Source organism: Coloeus monedula (assembly GCF_965178545.1).
Source record: "Coloeus monedula genome assembly, chromosome: 4".
NCBI lineage: Eukaryota > Metazoa > Chordata > Aves > Passeriformes > Corvidae > Coloeus > Coloeus monedula.
Window position 1 is genome coordinate 44,930,490 of NC_138784.1, and position 18,032 is coordinate 44,948,521.

Here is an 18,032-nt window from a genome sequence, read left to right on the forward strand (position 1 = left end):
TGTATACTTTTTTCCTATTGAATAAAAAATCTTTCCTGATAAGGACATCCTTTCTGCAAGCACTTCTTAAAATAGACTAGCTTGATGCTGTGGATAGTGCTTTGACATTGAAAAAAACCAGTGAGATGCAAACAAATTCTTGCAAGTCTGGAACTGATGCCTGTATACTTTAGAAATGGTTTGACTTATTAGTAGATTAATAGGCTGCACAGAGAGCTGGATCTTTGAAAGAAGTCAGTGAATTAAGAGCAGACTATTACCCTGTAGCTCCCATTAACCTGCACATTAACCATCTAGATCTACAGATATTTCTGTCCCATACAAATCACTGGAATGATGGATATAGGTTTTATATAAAATCTTTGTGGCCATAAAATGGAATGTAGGAACCCTTTTACAATTACTGCAGTTAGAATGGCCAAAGCATTTGAATACAGCTTTGTCAGGGTTTTTATTCTCCAGAGCCCACGTATTCACAAATCTGGGGTAGCTGAATATCACAGAGTTAGGTTTCCTAGTATGGTTATTTTTTTCTCTGTAATAAGTCATAAAATCATTTAACTACTGTCATGGAAAAATAAAATTTGACAAATCTGATAGAAAATATACCTGCTCTTGGCTGAGGGCAAAGGAATGGCTAAGAGGACCTGTCATCTCTGATTGCAAGCTACTGTTCCCATCCTTTATCTTTCAAACAGTGATGAGTTTTGGTGATAGACACAGTGAAATATAGCAGTCCCTTCCAAAGGGCTTATAGTGCTCTGTGTGTGCAGGAAGGTCATAGGAAAGGTCAGCAAGGTCACAAACACTCCACATTAAAGAGTTCCTTCATGGGGAGGAGCCTTTGCCAGTGCCATTTTGAATTTCAGTTACTTTATGTGAGATTCATAAAAGCAAACGAAGCTTGCAAAGTAGTAGCTGCATTGGAGCTAAGCATCTTGGCTTATTCTCAGTGGTTAGAAATAGGCATCAGAAGGACACAGTTAATTTCATCAAAAAGGTCTGAAGAGGGTCAATGGAATTGTGTTCTGGGACTACCCATTTGTCTCTATTGAGTACAAAGATAAGCCAGTGTGCTAGTATAAGCATGAACAGTGGCAGTTTGAAAATCTAAAGGCAAATGAAATTATGTGTAACTTTTCCCTCATTTGCATATCACTGTCCTCTTTCATGTAAAAAGGGATCAGTGGACTCAAAACAGATATATCATACTTCCTTTAGCTGATTTTTGACTGCTCAATAGTTCGTTATATTCACTCTGTGTTCCTATAGTACAATAACTTACCAGAGACTTCAAATTTTGGGTGATACTTCTGCACTGGATAAGCACATTATTAGTTAAACTGAAGAAAATAAAATCAAAAAGCCATGTTATATGTGCACACTAATGAATTTCCAGAGTAATAGACTTCCTTCTACAGTCTCCAACATTGAACAATGACAGAAATGGAGAAGACAAGGATTGCGATGTCTTTCCTGATTTTATTTTTGATGCAATAAGAGAAATTTCAGCCTGATCCTGCCTACCCACCAATGTGTGCACCTAAACATAAAGACTTAAAAATTGGTTGCTAAGTTCACTTAACTGCAGGTTGCTAAAGTACTCCAAAGTTGCTAATATATGCCATTTGAAAAGTGTGCTGTGAAAGGATCCTGTAGTGTGGATATAATATCCAAGAGAAGTGAAAAAAATGGCACAATTTTTCTGCACTCGTATTTTTTGTAAGTTGTAAAGAATCTTCTTACAGATGGTGTGAACCCCATAAAGCTCTGCAGGAACAGGAGTGTTTTACTCATTGACAAGCCCAAAGCTACGGCTAATGAACCCAGGCCAGCAATGCAGCTACCACAGATCTGCCCTCAGCTGGCAGCTGATATGTGATATTCATGGAGAAGATATTTTTCCGATGTGTGCAACATCTATTTGCTGATTGTGCTCAGACTTGGCACAGGTAGGAATATTCTGTTTTCAGCAATTTTCTTTTTGATAGGAAACAGTGATCTTTTGTGAGTTTTTTCTCCCACATGTGAGAGCTATATTCTCTCTTTCTTTTAGACCTCATCAAAAACTTAGCTAACCATAATTACAAAAACACAGTAAAAGAAGTAATATTCATTTAAAAATCCTGTCTACCATTCTTCTTGTAGTAATATGGATCATATAGAATTATCAAATAAAATAAGGTGATGACACTCAAAGGGGAGAAAATTGGATGTATATATAAGGAATTCAATTTCCATTCATTTTTCAGTGAGAATTTTTAAAGACAAGAAGGTTGTAAAATTATAGTCATATTTTGAGTGAACACGAGACTGATTTCTTGTTTATAAACCAACACTCATGTTTTATTATGCATGTATGACTACAGTTAATTTTTTATCTTTATGTTTATTTTTATCTTTATGTTTATTTAGTGCTTTTGTCATGCATTTCTGTCATTATCCTGAACAAAAGAGGTAAAGATAGAGTAGCTTAAAAAGTAAAGAAAAAACCATCCAGACAAACAGGTCACCCTCCAAAAAAAATCCCGAACCAAAACAAAAGTTTGGATGGAGAAAATCCCTCTCTATTATTTGGGGTAATTTATTGGTCTTTGTCTGAGTATTTTGTTTTGATTGTGATATGGTAATTATTTTTATTGTGAATGAACTCAGAAGGGCTCAGATTAGCAAATGAGTGCTTTTCTAAATCTTACTAAGAAAGATCAATAAGTGATTCTAAAATTACTTGTGACAGATCTCAGCAATAACAGAGGAATATAGTTTTCAATTCACTTGTGTACGTCAGTGCATTTATGTAAATGAGACTGATTATATGTTATGGCTGTGCAAAGAATTGATTTTTTAATTTAGCTTCTGAATTAAGCAATAGAAATAATTTTTGTTCTGCGAAACCAGTGGTTTGTGGTTGGGTTTGGTTTTTTTTTCACTTTAAGTTCCGGAATGATTAAAATAAAATCACTTAGTTTGAGACTAAAGTGTTTTGTGGCCTGTATAAACAATTTTCCTTAAGCACAGGTAAGAAAAGGCAAAGAAGGAGTTGGACCAGGTCCAGACAAAGCTGCTGGAGAAAGCCGAATCTTTCCTTCTGTTTGAGTATTATAACATCCATCTGCACTATGCAGCTTAGGTTTAGTTTTCAGTTCATCTTATGGGAATTAAATCTTAAACTTCTCTAATCCTAAATGCTGAGCTTTGAATGGTTTTGAAAAGAGGACAATTCTAGCACAATTAAGAGAAACCTCTTTTCCTCTTTTCTCTGCGTTATTGTCAGAATATCTGTAGCCTCAGGAGAAATTAATAATTTAAACTATGAAATAAACTGTCTCAGATTCCTACCCTCAATGAGAAAGAGAACACAACTGAGTTCATATAAGTACCAGTAACAGGTTGGATGTGGAGCTTGTGAAGGCTGGGAAATTTGTGGATAAGATATCCACATGTTGGGGAAACTCTATTATATATGAGACATCATCACTGGCTCAGAGAGAGCAATAGCTTGATAATATGGGGTTCAGAAAACTTTTCAAGAACCACTGGATTTGAAAGCACTAATAAAATACAGCAGAGTTGAAACTAAACATGCTCTCCCATTTCTTCTCTGTACCCTGGAGTTAGGATGCTAACCTAGGATCTGTGAGAAACCTGGGAATTTATTCATTGGACTGCCATATTTTGCATGAATCTCAGGAGCACTAGATTAAACAGGCCTAATGATAGTCCTACATTTGCAGGTATGTAACAAAAATTTGAAAATTCTGGTAATGAGCACATTTGGCTTGCACTCACATCATTTTGAAGTGACTGAAATGACTTTTGTGGAAGAATTTATACTTTGTCAAATTATCATCAACATCATCATCATCATCTCTACTCATGTCTCCTCATCTGTCACCAGCCTCAGTTGCAGTCCTTCAATGGATGAAGATGGAGCAGAAATAAAAGATACCATTGGGAAGACTTAGCACAATAAGGGTGTTTGATATGGAGTATGTTTTATTTTGCATCCTGTTACTAAATTACTACGGTTACAGGAAAGGGGAGAACTATTTCTAGTTTGTCAAATGTACCAAGTTTTGGTCTTACAGAATAAAAACATTTGACTTTAAGAATTGAAGAGCTTAAATGCAGATTCAGGAAAAAAATTAAGATACTGATGCATTTCAAATTTGGAACATGACTGTATGAAAAAGGGCAATGGGCAAACAGAGCAGTAGCTCCCTCTGTTCCTCTGCTTATGGGGTGTAGTGTCTTCCTTGACTGTTTTGGACTGATTTTAGTTTCTTTGTCATGTATTTCAGTATTTTGCAGACTGAACAAAGGATCAATCAGAATTACAACAGATGCTGTTTCCTGCTGTGTTATTACATCCTAAATACAAAAGTCTTCTTTCTCTCTGTCCCGCCTTCACACATACACTTAGACACAGAAAATTAAGAATAAGTGAGTTTTCATAACCTGATGGTTTAAGTTTGTGGACGAGATTAGAGCCTAAATTAAATCCAAATTAGTAAGAGAAAACAAGAGGCTGTTTTAACCTAATATACAGTGTTATAGAAACTTGTTTTTGAAAGAAGGAACATGAATTATGTAAATTATATCTGTTTAAACTAAAGTTACTCTTGATTATGCAATTTTGAAGTTTCTAGGGAAGTCATGAAAGTGTCTTACTGCGAACCTAAAATTTTTTGTAGAGGAAGTGTGCATGCACAGTACTATCATAGGTATGTTTTCTGAAAGTGTCAGAAAGAGGATTTCAAAGGACATTTTTGGCAATCAAGTTCAATTTTCTGCTATTTCTGGCTATGTTGTTACAATCATTTTTAAGATTTGGACATCTACATTAAAATAAACTTTTTTTCCCAGAGTTCCTCAATATTTTCTTCCCAAACTCCTCACTCTAGATGGATGGATTTTAGAGCTTCTCTTAGATAATAAGTGTTACGATCTCTTTCTACTGAAATGGGATACAGTATTAGCCACATCCAAGGTTTCTGTTTACTCTCCTTACTCACATATTTATCTTTACTCTATTTTGAAATTGCTTTAAAAATAAGTTCTGAATTATCTTTTTGAATATATGTCTTCTTTGGTTTTTATTCAAGCTTCAAGCTGCTCCCTGTAATTATTGATCTGTTAGCTATGTATTGACTCAAGAAAGGATAAAACTTATTCATTCAAAGAACTCATGATATAAATTTATGAGTGAAATATTTTCCTTCACTGCACTATGTAGTTAGATAAAGCTGTCCATTAAGAAGTGTATTAATACAAACATTTTCATCAATCTGTGGAGTTTACCCTGGTTCTTAATTGAGGCCATTCACAACAGTAGGCAATCATTGATTTAACAATAGTCTTGGGATGACTCATACACAAAACTATTTTTGAAATACACCATAAAAATTTTGCCAAAAGGCAAGTAGTTATTCTCTCCAAAGCTGATAATATTTTGCTGCATCTGCAGAGACCAGGCAGATTCTCCCCGAGCACTCTTTTTTCCCCTTCAGCTTCCTACTCAAACTAAGAATATAATTCTTAACTCCTTCAGCACTGAATTCCCTATTCCCTGCAACTGTTCTAATTCTGATAGTAGCCTTTATATTATTTTTATGGAGCAATGTCTTTTGCCAGGTGTCTTTAAAAGTGATTTTCTGTGATGCACATAGATTGAATTTTCAGTTCTATGCTTTCCATACCTGAAACTGATCAAAATATTTCAGAAGGCACATATTGCTATACTGAATCTGGTGATGTCTGTATGTCATGAGCCCCTCCTTTTCTGTCTAAAGCTTTGTAGTAATGTATATGATTGCAGAATTATTTGGTCTTGCAAAGCACTGCCTTCTCTACATCTGAACTCCATTATGTTTTAGAAGCCTAAAGACTGTTTCCCAAAATATCCAATCCAGAAACTGCTTGTTGGACAGTCTCATGAACTGGCAAGAGAGAGTTCAATCTATGACAAGACACAACTGCTTCCTTCAGAAACCATTGTTTGGAAAAAGATGTGATTACTAGGGTGCATTCACTTGTCACACTGCTTAGAGGTTGGAGCATCCTGGTGGAAGGCAATATACATAGGTTTAATCATCTCTCCCTAGATAATTTATGCCCATTACATTTAGTGTGGGATTAAAACAAAATAGTAATGCCAACAATGTTATTCACCCACTATGGAGCCTATCCAAAACTAACATTTCTAGCTGGGTGCTCTGGATATCACTGTCAGCCCCAAGCTAAGCTATAGCTTTATTGGGAGGCAGTTGGCTTGGGATATGAAAGCTGTGCATTTAAGCTTGTTGGAGTTGAAGGGAAAGATATAATTCTCTGCAACATTCTACATTCAAAGGGTAGGTAGCATCAGACATGCTTTAAAAAAGTTGAGCCCTTCTTGATTGTTTATATGTTTAGCCTAAGGAAAGAATTTAGCGCCTGAGTCCAAATCGCTTAGTGAAGTCTCTTTAGATTAAAAAAAACCCCAAAAACTGTAAACTCTGTATCCCTTCAGATGTCCTCACTGAGAATGTGGAATAGCTAAGCCTTGACAAGTTTAGAGAATTTCTGTATCAGCAGTAGCATTGACCTGCATCTTCATCCTGCAACAGCTGGTGATACGTGTACTTCTAACAGCCAGGGAACACTCTTCAGCTCTAAGGACAACTGACACAGACTGGCCACAGCCACATAATATTCTTAGCCTTGGGCCTGTGCCTGGGACAGTATCCCTGGATCCAAAGATACAGTAATGACTTCATTTTCTTTATTTTTCAGTTAATATGTTTGAAATAATGAAAGAATGTTGAAGCCCAAAATGTTGTTTGCAAAGCTTGTTACTGAGGCCATCTGTTACAGATTCTGAGGTGTCATAGACAGGACTTGGGGGTGTATTCAAGGTGGAAGACTTGCTGGAATAGTGCTGGAGGTGGTAGTAGGTTAGTAGGGGATAGCAGGGTAGAGAGAGCTCTGGGTGGGGCAATGGCCCTTGGTTCTTGCAATGCCAAGTGTTTTCCAGAAGACTGTTAGAGGGTACAGGTGAAAACCATGCCAGAGATTATGTTAATTATTAAGCAGTATGAATGGTTGGGCTCAGGGTTTGAGCTTGCTATCTAGTCCCACTTTATTCAGCAGTGTAGACATAGACAAATGAGATAAGGTTTTACTGCTGGGGTCATTTTCCCCTAATCCAAAAAATGTGCAAACATGAGTAGATAAGGAGACGGAAGCAGGTAACATCCAGCTGGTTTCAATAACAAGGACTGGGCAAAGGTAGCACAAAACATTTGGTTTTCCCCTTCAAAGCTGAAGTAAACTATTCTTTTACCCTCTACTACACATACATATTTACTGGATTTTGTTAGAATGGGAATGCTAGAGACACCAGAGCATAAATGGAAAGTAAAAGAGGAAACCAGATCACAGAGATGCAAAGAAAGAAATATGAATGTGTTATAAACTCAGAACTACAGAAGTGAGTATAAACAGGACTTTCATAAATACAACAGATTGCAATGACACCTTCATCCCAGGCCCACAATAGATCTTTGGAAGGACTATTGATGTCACTTCTACGGTATCACCTTTTTTTCAGGTATTGGTTTTAAATAGCAGTTTCAAGTAATAAATTAGTCTAGAAGTATGTCAGTAAAACAGAACAGCTTCCTGAATTTTAAAAAGGAACTGTTACATCTTTGGACAACCCTGGTATCCAAATCTATCTCTCTTAAAAATTTTTAAAGTATACGTCATCCTTTGAAACATTTTGAGACAGTATGTCTATAAATTACAATAAAATAAGATATATGCAGATACATTCAAAATATAAACACAAAAATATGGCAGTTTATTTCATTCTTTATAGATTTTTATATTATCACTTAATTCTAAATTATGATTTTGTAGCTTTCCAAATAACCCAAATTCCTACCTTTAGTATAATTTGTCAGTCTTTGGCTGAAAATTACTCTAGTAAATTCCTTAAGGTCAACAGAAGTGACAAGAGATTTTGCAGTTGACCAGTTTCTGAAACAAATATATAAAGAAAAAACTTCTAATTATATTAATTTCAATTAATTGTAATTATATTACAATTCAGTTGTAATAGTGTTTTTCAAAAGCAGAACACTTGCTGTTTCTTGAAAAAATCTCTTTTAGTATAATTTTCCTCACAACATTCCATGCTGTAGGTTTTGTGATGTAGTTATTTAAAGGGATGTTAAATCACTTTTTAAAACATTATAGGTGACCATCAGTTACATGCTTATACTATTTATTTCAATAAGACAAATTAAATGCTGTGACTCCATCCTCAACCAAGTGCTTTGACTGCAGTAGAAATGTGGATCTGTAAAGGGCTGAAATGGCAGGTCATTCTCCACATAGTGCTTTTACCTTTCAGTTACAGTATGATTTTTGAGACTTAGAGTGAGAGGTACTTCACAGAAAAATGGCCTGAAGTGAAGAAGAGCTTATCAAGCCTTTTGTCATTGAAAAGTAAATCAACAGCCGGCTGGTTTTAGAATCTCATGGACATGGCTTTATAGTGTCTCTCTGAGAAATATTATTTCTAATTTTTTAAGGGGATAAGCAAATCTGTAAGAAATGTTTGCTGAGAAGTCAAGATCCCAAGCTGGGAAGGAGGGATAAGATATAACTGTAACACCTTTGATTCCTTTGATGATCCCCACACTATAACTCTCTCTTACTTTGGGCAGGAGCACTAGCCTACTATTTTTTAGTGCATTGACAGCTATATAAAGCTGCAAAGGTACAGAATCAAGTACATTATTTACTAGCAAAGATGATAGTGGGAAAAGCTTGAATGACAGCTCTATGCTCTGCATTACCATCTAAAGATGAAGATCTGAGAACAAATCTATCATAAGGGCTTTGTACCGTAAGGACTTCTTTGAGAACAAAGCCCAAAGGGGTGCAATCATGTACTCATGAGCCTGAGAAATCCAGGTCTCCTTTATGAGTAGGAGAAAAGATGCTGTACTGCTTCTTTCAATGGCCAGTTACAAGCACAAATCCCAATAAACTTCATTTAAGTACTCTGTGTGTATACTGTATTAAAAGGTTTTTCAACTGTCTTGCCTAAAAACATCTCTGATCTGCATAGATGAGATGATGATGATCAGCCTTAGCCACCCAGTCAAGTAATTTATTAAGAGCATGGATTTTGTCCAGATTCTGCTTGCTCTGTTTTGTGAGTTGCTGTTCTGGACAGCCTAAATCCTGAGGAAACTAAATTAATTTCCTCACCTGTGTACAGTTCTCCACCTCATTCACCAATGACACATATTGGCCCTATACGACTATAAAAGCATCTTTTTTTTTTCTTATATAAAAGAAATCTGTCTTGGAACTAAACAACTTGCCACCAGGTTTGGTTTTTTTGTTGGGCTGATATGGTATTTTCTGATAGCAAGAGAGACTGTAATCAGGCAGTCTCTATCTCTACAGGTGGTATTATTTGACAGTGAAACTGGGAAAAACTTTCTGTCCTTGCACCTTAAAAGGCAGGGAACATGTTCAGATGAAGTATATAAATATCATTGTGAATGAAGCGAGAAGGCCAAAATACACTGACAAGGACTGGAAAGGGTTGCTGTAAGCTTTAGTGATGATGTTTGCTTTGCATTAGTCCTCTTCATCAAGGAAAGAATGCACTTCATACAACAGGCTGATTCAGGGTGTTTGGGAGACTGAGAATCCCTCATCAAGACAAGTGTGAATCATTTCTGTGAGAGAGAAAAAGCAGATTAATAAAAAGGAAGGGGACAGCTCAGCATCAGAGAGATGATTCTCTGAGAGGCAGAGAGCCATATTCAACATTGTCCTCCATGTGATTTAGAGCAGAAATTAAAACACAGGTCTCATCCTGCATTTTAAGAGCAGAAATCCCATTTTTGAGAAACACCAATGAGGTGAAATTGGTATTATGTGTAATTGTGTAAATAAGCCTAGTTATGCAGTAGCTGTAGTTTATTTAAGTAACTGCCATATTTCCAAGTTACTGGGAATGAATATCTGAATGCAGATATGTTCCAGGATGACGTAAATGTTTCATGCCTAATTTTCAAGTAGTTGTGGTAAAATAATCAGCACCTGCTGATATGGCTGGATTTTTGTAGCATTCTTTTGGTAGCTAGTAAATCAGCTGAACTATCTATCACACATCACAGGTTTTTTCATAGTTTATGGTCCTACCCAAGGAAAGCATTTCAATGGATGTCTCTCAGTAAATAAAGGAATGTCCATCTTGACTTCAGAAACGTAAGGCAAAGCTTTTGTTTGTTTCTTCAGTAAGATAACTACATTCTACAAATAGCCTTGATCTTTCCCCTCAGAGATAATAAATTTACCATTATCTTCTAGAATTTTCCTATTTTGTAATTTAAATTTGAATTTCATCTTTAAAGAAAAAATGTACAGGATCAGTAACAGACGAACCCACATTTATTGAATAAATTTTGAAAAATATAGAAACAGTAATTTATATCCAAGAAGTGCCTGATTTTTCTGATTAACAAGTTAACAATGTCTATTCCCAAGGCTGTAATTTCTATCACTATAAGATATATTAATGAAATAATTATATATTGTAAAATTGGTGAATGTATAGCTTCATGTTAAGCTCTATATTTCATGGTACAGCTTTTTATCAGTATATTTTGTAATATGGTAATGGAGCTTGGTAATCATAAAAAGACCATTATGCCAGATGGGTAAATAAATAAATAAACAAATAAGCAAAACAAAAAAACCCAACCAACATAACAAAAAAGCCCAGCAAACCAAGGGAAAGTACTTGGATAGAAACATCTATGAAATAAATGTTTACATAGTATTGAATTTGAATAAAAAATTCAAAACTTTTTTTTTGGTGAAGTATTTCCACACAATAAAAACTCACATGTGTAGGTAAATGAATGCTAAAAACTGCCAATGAAATTCAACACTGATAATAGCACAGAAATGCACATAGAAAGAACAATCTTAGCTGTAGATACAATCACATGCATCAGTGTAACTGTTTCCACATGAAAAGAGATCTTGGGAGGTTTTTTGTGGTCAGTTCCCTGGCAATCTGAGTTTGATACAGAGCAGAGCAGGGAACATAAATATCCTAATGTGTAAACGTGGAATGTGCAAATAATAAATATTTTATTAATTTCTGAAAATACAAACACATAGAAACCTCCAAAACTGTAAAAAGCATGGAGAAGGGTATATGGCATAATAAGAGGTAAAAACCTGCTTAGGACAAGTGGAAAATAAATTTAAGATTTTTTGTGTTTCAAGTTCTGATTGCTTTCGCTTCAGATATATAATTTCCAGAGCATGTGCTTGGCATGTTTTTATCAAAAGGACAAATAATTTAGTATATTCCAGGATGCTCTTTAGGATTGATGGTTTTTCTTCTAAATTAAGTGCTTGAAAATTAGACACTAAATTTAGTCTTAGCTATCCCCCTTATAGATGCTACAGAAAAGTTTCAGCTCACCTTAACATAGTGATCCAAAATTGCTCCAATGAGTTGCCCTTGAGGTGTCTAGTTTCATCCATCAATTCTAAATATGGCTTAGAGTGTCTAACTCAGCTACAGTGACGTGCTGCTGTTATTTCTGCCATACGTATTTCTGCCACCTCTTTGGTCTACAACACTGTCCTGAAGAAATCCTTTATTGTGATGGAAGGTTGATCAGCTTTCACTTCACTTCTGAGATACCTAACTTGTCACAGACTGTTGGCCATTATTTTATCATACAAACCTTTAACTGAGGACAAATCAACTAGTTAGCAGTATATAAAAGAAAAGTCAAAAAGAGCCCCAAAACAATCAGTTGGGCATGCAAAACTACATCTAGTGCTAGCACTGGCAAGGAATGAGGAGAGTTTGCATATTGTATACACTGCTTACCTCTCTGCAATGTATGCTTATTTCAAAGGTTCTACTGTTTCAAGAGATGTTAGTAATTACAGAAGAAAACAAATTTTTGATGGAGTATGATGATTTGAATGGAATGGGAACACATGAAATATTAATAATAACTTGCAGGTCATGAGTTAGTGAAATACTTTTTCAGTTTTCTTGCAAACCATCATGCTTTTCCTACCCTTGAAAAAATCAGAGTGGTTAAATCTCACTGCAAAGAATTGTTTTTGAAGATTGTAATTAAGGTTCAAATCCATTTGTAGCCAAAATATTGCATTGTATATGTGCATAGCATTTTTCTGTACAGTTTTATCAGTTAAGGCTGTAGTATTTCCAGTTTTATTGTTACCTGAGAAATCCATTTCCAGCATATTTTGTTCATGACGCTGTTCACCCATTGTAAGCACATAAGATTTGTCCTTCAGACACTGCATAACCTTCCTGTCAGTTTTTGGGATGATTTAATAAAATTGCTGTTGACTCTAGCATGCTTAATGGTCTGGAACATTTTTGTATTAACAATTTGCATATTCCTAATGAAAACACTGAGGTATTTCACTGTCAGCTGTTTGCCAGTCATAAATTTCACCTTGCAACATTTGGACTGAAAAGCATTTTTTTCTCCATGTGCCTTTATTACATGGTTTTGCTTCTTGCTATTCTTTGCTTAGCGTTGAAGCTGATGTGAAATGAAGTGTATAAATATGCCTTTTCTTGTATATTTTTGCACAAGACAATAAGGTGGAAAATCTGAACTTTCTATGTTTAGCAGGACAAGTCCAACTTAAAAATGCAGGAGTTTGATGTGGTTCAGTGAAAGCACAGTCATATATTAGAGGAAAATAAAGGTATCAGGACTAAGTGCGGATTTAGATACACAAGACTATTCAGTAGAATTAATGAACATTATCCTTTTATTCTTAAGCAATGAATGTAAGAGTTATTTTATTCCAGGGCATTATTATTATCTGTATCCAGCATGAACTGTGGAAAATGTACAGTGATTTGCATTTTATAAAAGAGAAGTTATGTTTGGGTTAGAATTAGAAGTATGAAATATGTAGTAATTTTACTCTTGGAGTGTCCCTGTTGATATGGTAAGTATTATATTTGGTTTTTATTAAGTAGGAGATTATCTTTCATCTTAACAAATGTCTTGCACTTTTACTTTCTAATGAGACAAAATGCCTTCCACATGAAATTTGGTTGTAAGTTTTGTCAGTAGAAGTTTGCCCTATTTAACATTGTTCTTTTCAGAACTTCTCTGTCTTGAGGTCATTACAGAATGCTATTGTTTAGGAGGGTTTTTTTGTGAAATTATTAGCACAATGTCTCTACATAGGACATCAACACTGGAGTCAGAGAAAATGAAAAAAAGAAATAAAAATGCTTTTCTCTTCCAAGAAGTTTGTGATCTGTCATGAATTCAGAATTAAACTTTTGGGCACTCAGCAAAACAGAAGATCCTTCTGTTGAAAAAGTTTATTGCCAAGTTCAAATCAATCAAAATAATTCAAAATAACATACATTCCAGATTTTTCCTTATGAAAATATTTTTCTTTCCCAAGGTGAGACCTGTTCATGCTTCATTACTAATATTTTTTTAACTTATTGTCTCTTCTCTGAAATTAATACCCAAAACATGAGACAACTGTACAAGCAGAAAAGGTCTGTCTTCACATCTCCTGTTGCAATTAATTTTCCACTTAGATATAAATAATAACTGAAGCAGAGAATTCACCTTTACTGTGGTTCTTCACAGGAGTGAATTTAATTTCAAAACAGTTAGTTTCCTTCTCTCAACCAAGAATATTTAGTCATTTATATGAAGAGAAGCAACTGCATGGAGATATTTATGTTTAATACAATCACCTGGCATGTACAAAGGGCAGGAGAGTTCCGAAAAGTCTCCAAATTTTCAGTAAATATCGGATATATCCTTTAATCTAATGATCCCTTTCAGTCTGTTTATCCACAACCTCCCAATATTCAGTGCTTTGTCAAGAGGCCATCACATGGTTGGGTGGCATAGCTTATGCTGAGTTTCTTCATCTTATAAGTTCAGGATAGTTAAACCTTTTCCAGAATCTTTTTTCTTTTTTTTTTTAAGTTTTCTCTGAACACCTGACATTCCCACTTATTTTTCAAGCATTTCTTTTTGTACCCATATAACCTATGCGTAGCCACCATTCTTCAACTTCCTATTATGCAAATTAGCCTAACATTCCCATTAAAAAACCAGGTTGAACCAAAACAGTTTTCTCCCAGGTCCTATGTTAAACAGACAATTACCCTTACAAATTGAATTCTAATAATTTCTTTCTGTCCTTGACAGATTGCTCCATCTCTACAACATCATGAAATACACGTGCTTCACAAGAATGGCAACAAACAAACGCTGGTTCATAGATGTTCTCTTCTCCTTCCAAGGAAAAGTACAGGCAAGGGAGGAGCATAATTTGCAATGACTCTTTTCAGGGGGGAGTTTACAGCTCTAGTCTTGAGTTAAACAGCCAGTTAAACAGCTGAAAGACATGCAGTTCAGAGCTCTGCCTGTTGTCTTGGGGTGTAGGGGTGTGTGCGGGGGTGTGTGTGTGGGGAAGGATGGTGGGAGTGTGTGTGTGTTCCTGCTACAAAAGAAAGGTGCCTGCTTTAAAAACCTTTGCTTCTGTCACATATTCCTAAATCGGACACACAGGGAGTTTCAATAGGACATAATCGCTGTCTTTAAAATATTCAGGTCCCTAGCTTTTGATAAACTACAATATCAATTCAACAATTTTTTCCTCTGTTTTTCTGAAAATTATTATAACCAAAATTGAAAGTGAAAAATGAGTCTGTGACAAATAAGGTCAGATTTTGCTCCTATACATAATTTGCTCTTAGCATGCTGGTATTACTGTTATGTCTATTATGACATTTCTATGAATAAATAGTTAATATTATAAGAATATCTATTTCTAGTCCAAGTGATGCTTTTCCATTTTTTCCCTAGAAATATTCAACCAGAATGTGATTTACAAGTATTACCTAGTTTTTATGTTGCAGGGTCTTTCTTTCTGTAAGATACTTACATACACAAATTCATAATATATAAGCGTACATATATTCAAATATACTTTTCTACAGTTTTGAATCTGCCAATTTGAATCATGAAATCATATAACTGCTGCAAATAAAGCAAGCAATTTTTGTTGCATCAAAAGACTCAATGTACAAACTTATGATGATTATAAGAACATTTCTTTACAGTGAAAATATTACTATTTCAAATATTAAGTTACAGTGACAAGGTCCCCATTGCAATGTGATTTTATATACTTCTTCAATCTTTCATAATCCCTCCTTTCTGTGACAAGGCTGTCAAAGAAATGAATGCAGTATGTTTTTAGGTAACCCTGGAATTATTATATGTAGAGCTCAGAAGCAGACCAAAGGAGAGACACAGAAGTAAAATAGAAAGGATATTCTTATGTTCCTTCCACACATGAAACTCTAGGAAGCATAGGCTTGAATGAGGAAGAAAATCAAGCTGCAGGGATTAGACATCAATGTAATTTTAGAGCAGTTACTGCAGATGAACAGAATTTCTGGAAACCAAGACAGGCAACCACTTTAAACATGCAGGTATAGTCTCAGAGGATAAACTGTGCCTTGTAGAATATTTAGCCTTTTGCCATCATGAAAGTCATTACTCTGTTTTCCAGTTCTGGATGGTGAATGCCATATTCTCATAGAGATTACATGGAATTGCAAAATTTCTAAGCAACTGGGTTTTGTGTCTACCTGCTCTTATAGAGAAATGTGTACATTCCTCTAAAAAGGTTTGGTGGCATTTTCTTTCACAGGAAAGCATTGCAATTGACAGGATAAACATTACATGTTTACACAGTTGAATAAATATTTTACAGGGAAAATATTAAATCAGTTTTCCATTTAGATAGTCTGGGACAGTTGGAAGACATTTACATTTGTAGCATCCTCTCTCTTAGTGAGTGGAAGGGATTGTAATAGTGTAAAATTACTGCTAATAAAGCTAAAGTATTCTTTTACAGAACTCCATATACTGTATTAGGAGTGTAAGTACAGAGGAAAAAAGTGGCTCCAGAGAAACCTGTTTTAGACAATGAAGTTTTCTTTTGTGGGTTTTTTTTCTGCTTTGTAGTGGGTTGTTTGTTGGGATTTTTTTCTCTCATGGAAATTCCTTAGCAATAGAAAGAGTAACTCTGATGCTGATGGCAATTTCTACACTGGCAACAGACAATATAGTGGTGTCAGAGTGTCTGTTTCCATCATGACATTCCCAGGGGACCGGTATGAAACTAACCTAGTTAGCATCACAGCCAGTGATATCAGACTTCCCTAAAATTCCCTTTTCAACAAAACCAGCCTCATCTGTTGGCAATATCACTGGGTTCCTTAGATGATATGGAAGCCAAAGGCATTGGGAATTTTTTTCAATAATTTTTATCAAAATACTGTTATTGTTGTTATTATTATCTCTCATACGTGAAGACTAGGCCATCTTTCAAGTAGTAAAGTACTCTATTACATCTTGCATTCTATTAATTTTTATGATAATAATTTAAAATTAAGAATTATATCAAGAGTTTGACATAGAATGAATTTGCTAATTCGTTTTTTCTTGTTCTTAATTTCTGTTCTCAGGCAAAAGTAAATAATACAGTTCAACACTGAGTTTCCCACTGGATTATTGCATTATACTTTTAAAATATAAGAAAGATCTTAGGGTTCAGAAAGGCTCCACAAAACTTTTCTATGTAGACATCATAGTGTAACATATTTTGATATATCTTCTTATTTAAATTCCAGTCTGGGTAACTGGATTCAGATTCAGAATAACAAATTCCTCTGTGTTTCAACTGAGAATTTCAAGGTTGTCTGTGAGGTGAAGTGTGAGTCTCCTGTCGACAGCACTGGAGACTACAGGGACTTCATTAGATACAGTATCTGTAGAAAAACAGGCAGGTTTATAGATGGTATCTAGAGGAATGGTACAACAGGGAAAGATTTGAGTTATGCAATGATCAAGGCCATCAGGATTAGCAGGATAACAGGGTGCAAAGAGAAATGCAGTTTGATGGGTTTTTTCTCAACTGAAGAATTCTTTCAAGAAACTCAAAGTATTGCAATAAGTCATTCATTAATCAACACCTACAATCAACAGCCTTATCTGAGGGAAGGGAGCAAAACAGAAAACAAAACTGTCCAAAATCTGGACATCATAGTAATTGAAGGAAGTGACCAATGGTTTTGATCTTTTGAATACTGTGCTTTCAATTGAAGTATGTTCCTTGATCCTGGGTGGTAGAACTTGGATTAATAGTAATGAAATAGTGATGGCATCTCTGCCATTATAATCCAACTTTATAAATTGAAGGGAAATGTTGTTAAAGTTTATCACTTGGCAGTTTCTAATTCATAGTTGAATATTCTGCCTAAAAATAATCTGGGAGATGAAAAAGCTAAACTTGCAAGCTTTTTGAATTGCATCTAAAAGCATTACATCATGTTGCTTGGAGCTTCTCATATAGAGAGAGATTTTGGTGTTAAACAGGGAAAAGTGTGATTAATTTCCAGAAACAGTGTGAAAGTTGTTGCAATGGTCAGTTTGTGTGAGCACAGTTTGCATCATTCACTAACTATGCCTTGGTCCAAGTTGAATTGCATATGTATGAATTTTGGATTAATTTTGCTATAAGGTTTTGAAAACTAATCTCTTGTTTACTTGATAATACAGTTGAAATAAAAAAGATTCAAAGCATCCTCAACATAGTGCAAGAGGCTGGACTGACAAGATAGGAATGAAAGAGAGACTGGCCAAAGGTTGCATGTGGATTTGAGTGACAAGAGTAATAGAAGTTTCAGGGTTTTGTCAGGTCAGCACCTTTAGCAGCATGAAGCTTACTTATCCCTTCAGTCTTGCACTACCTGCAGCTTGTTAATCACTTGCAGCTCCTGTACATCAGTATTTTTCATCTCTATGAAGAAACCCGAAACATGGTGGAAAAATAGAAGCATTGTGAATAAAGCAAGGATATTTGCCAAGCTTATTTTTTAATTTTTTCCT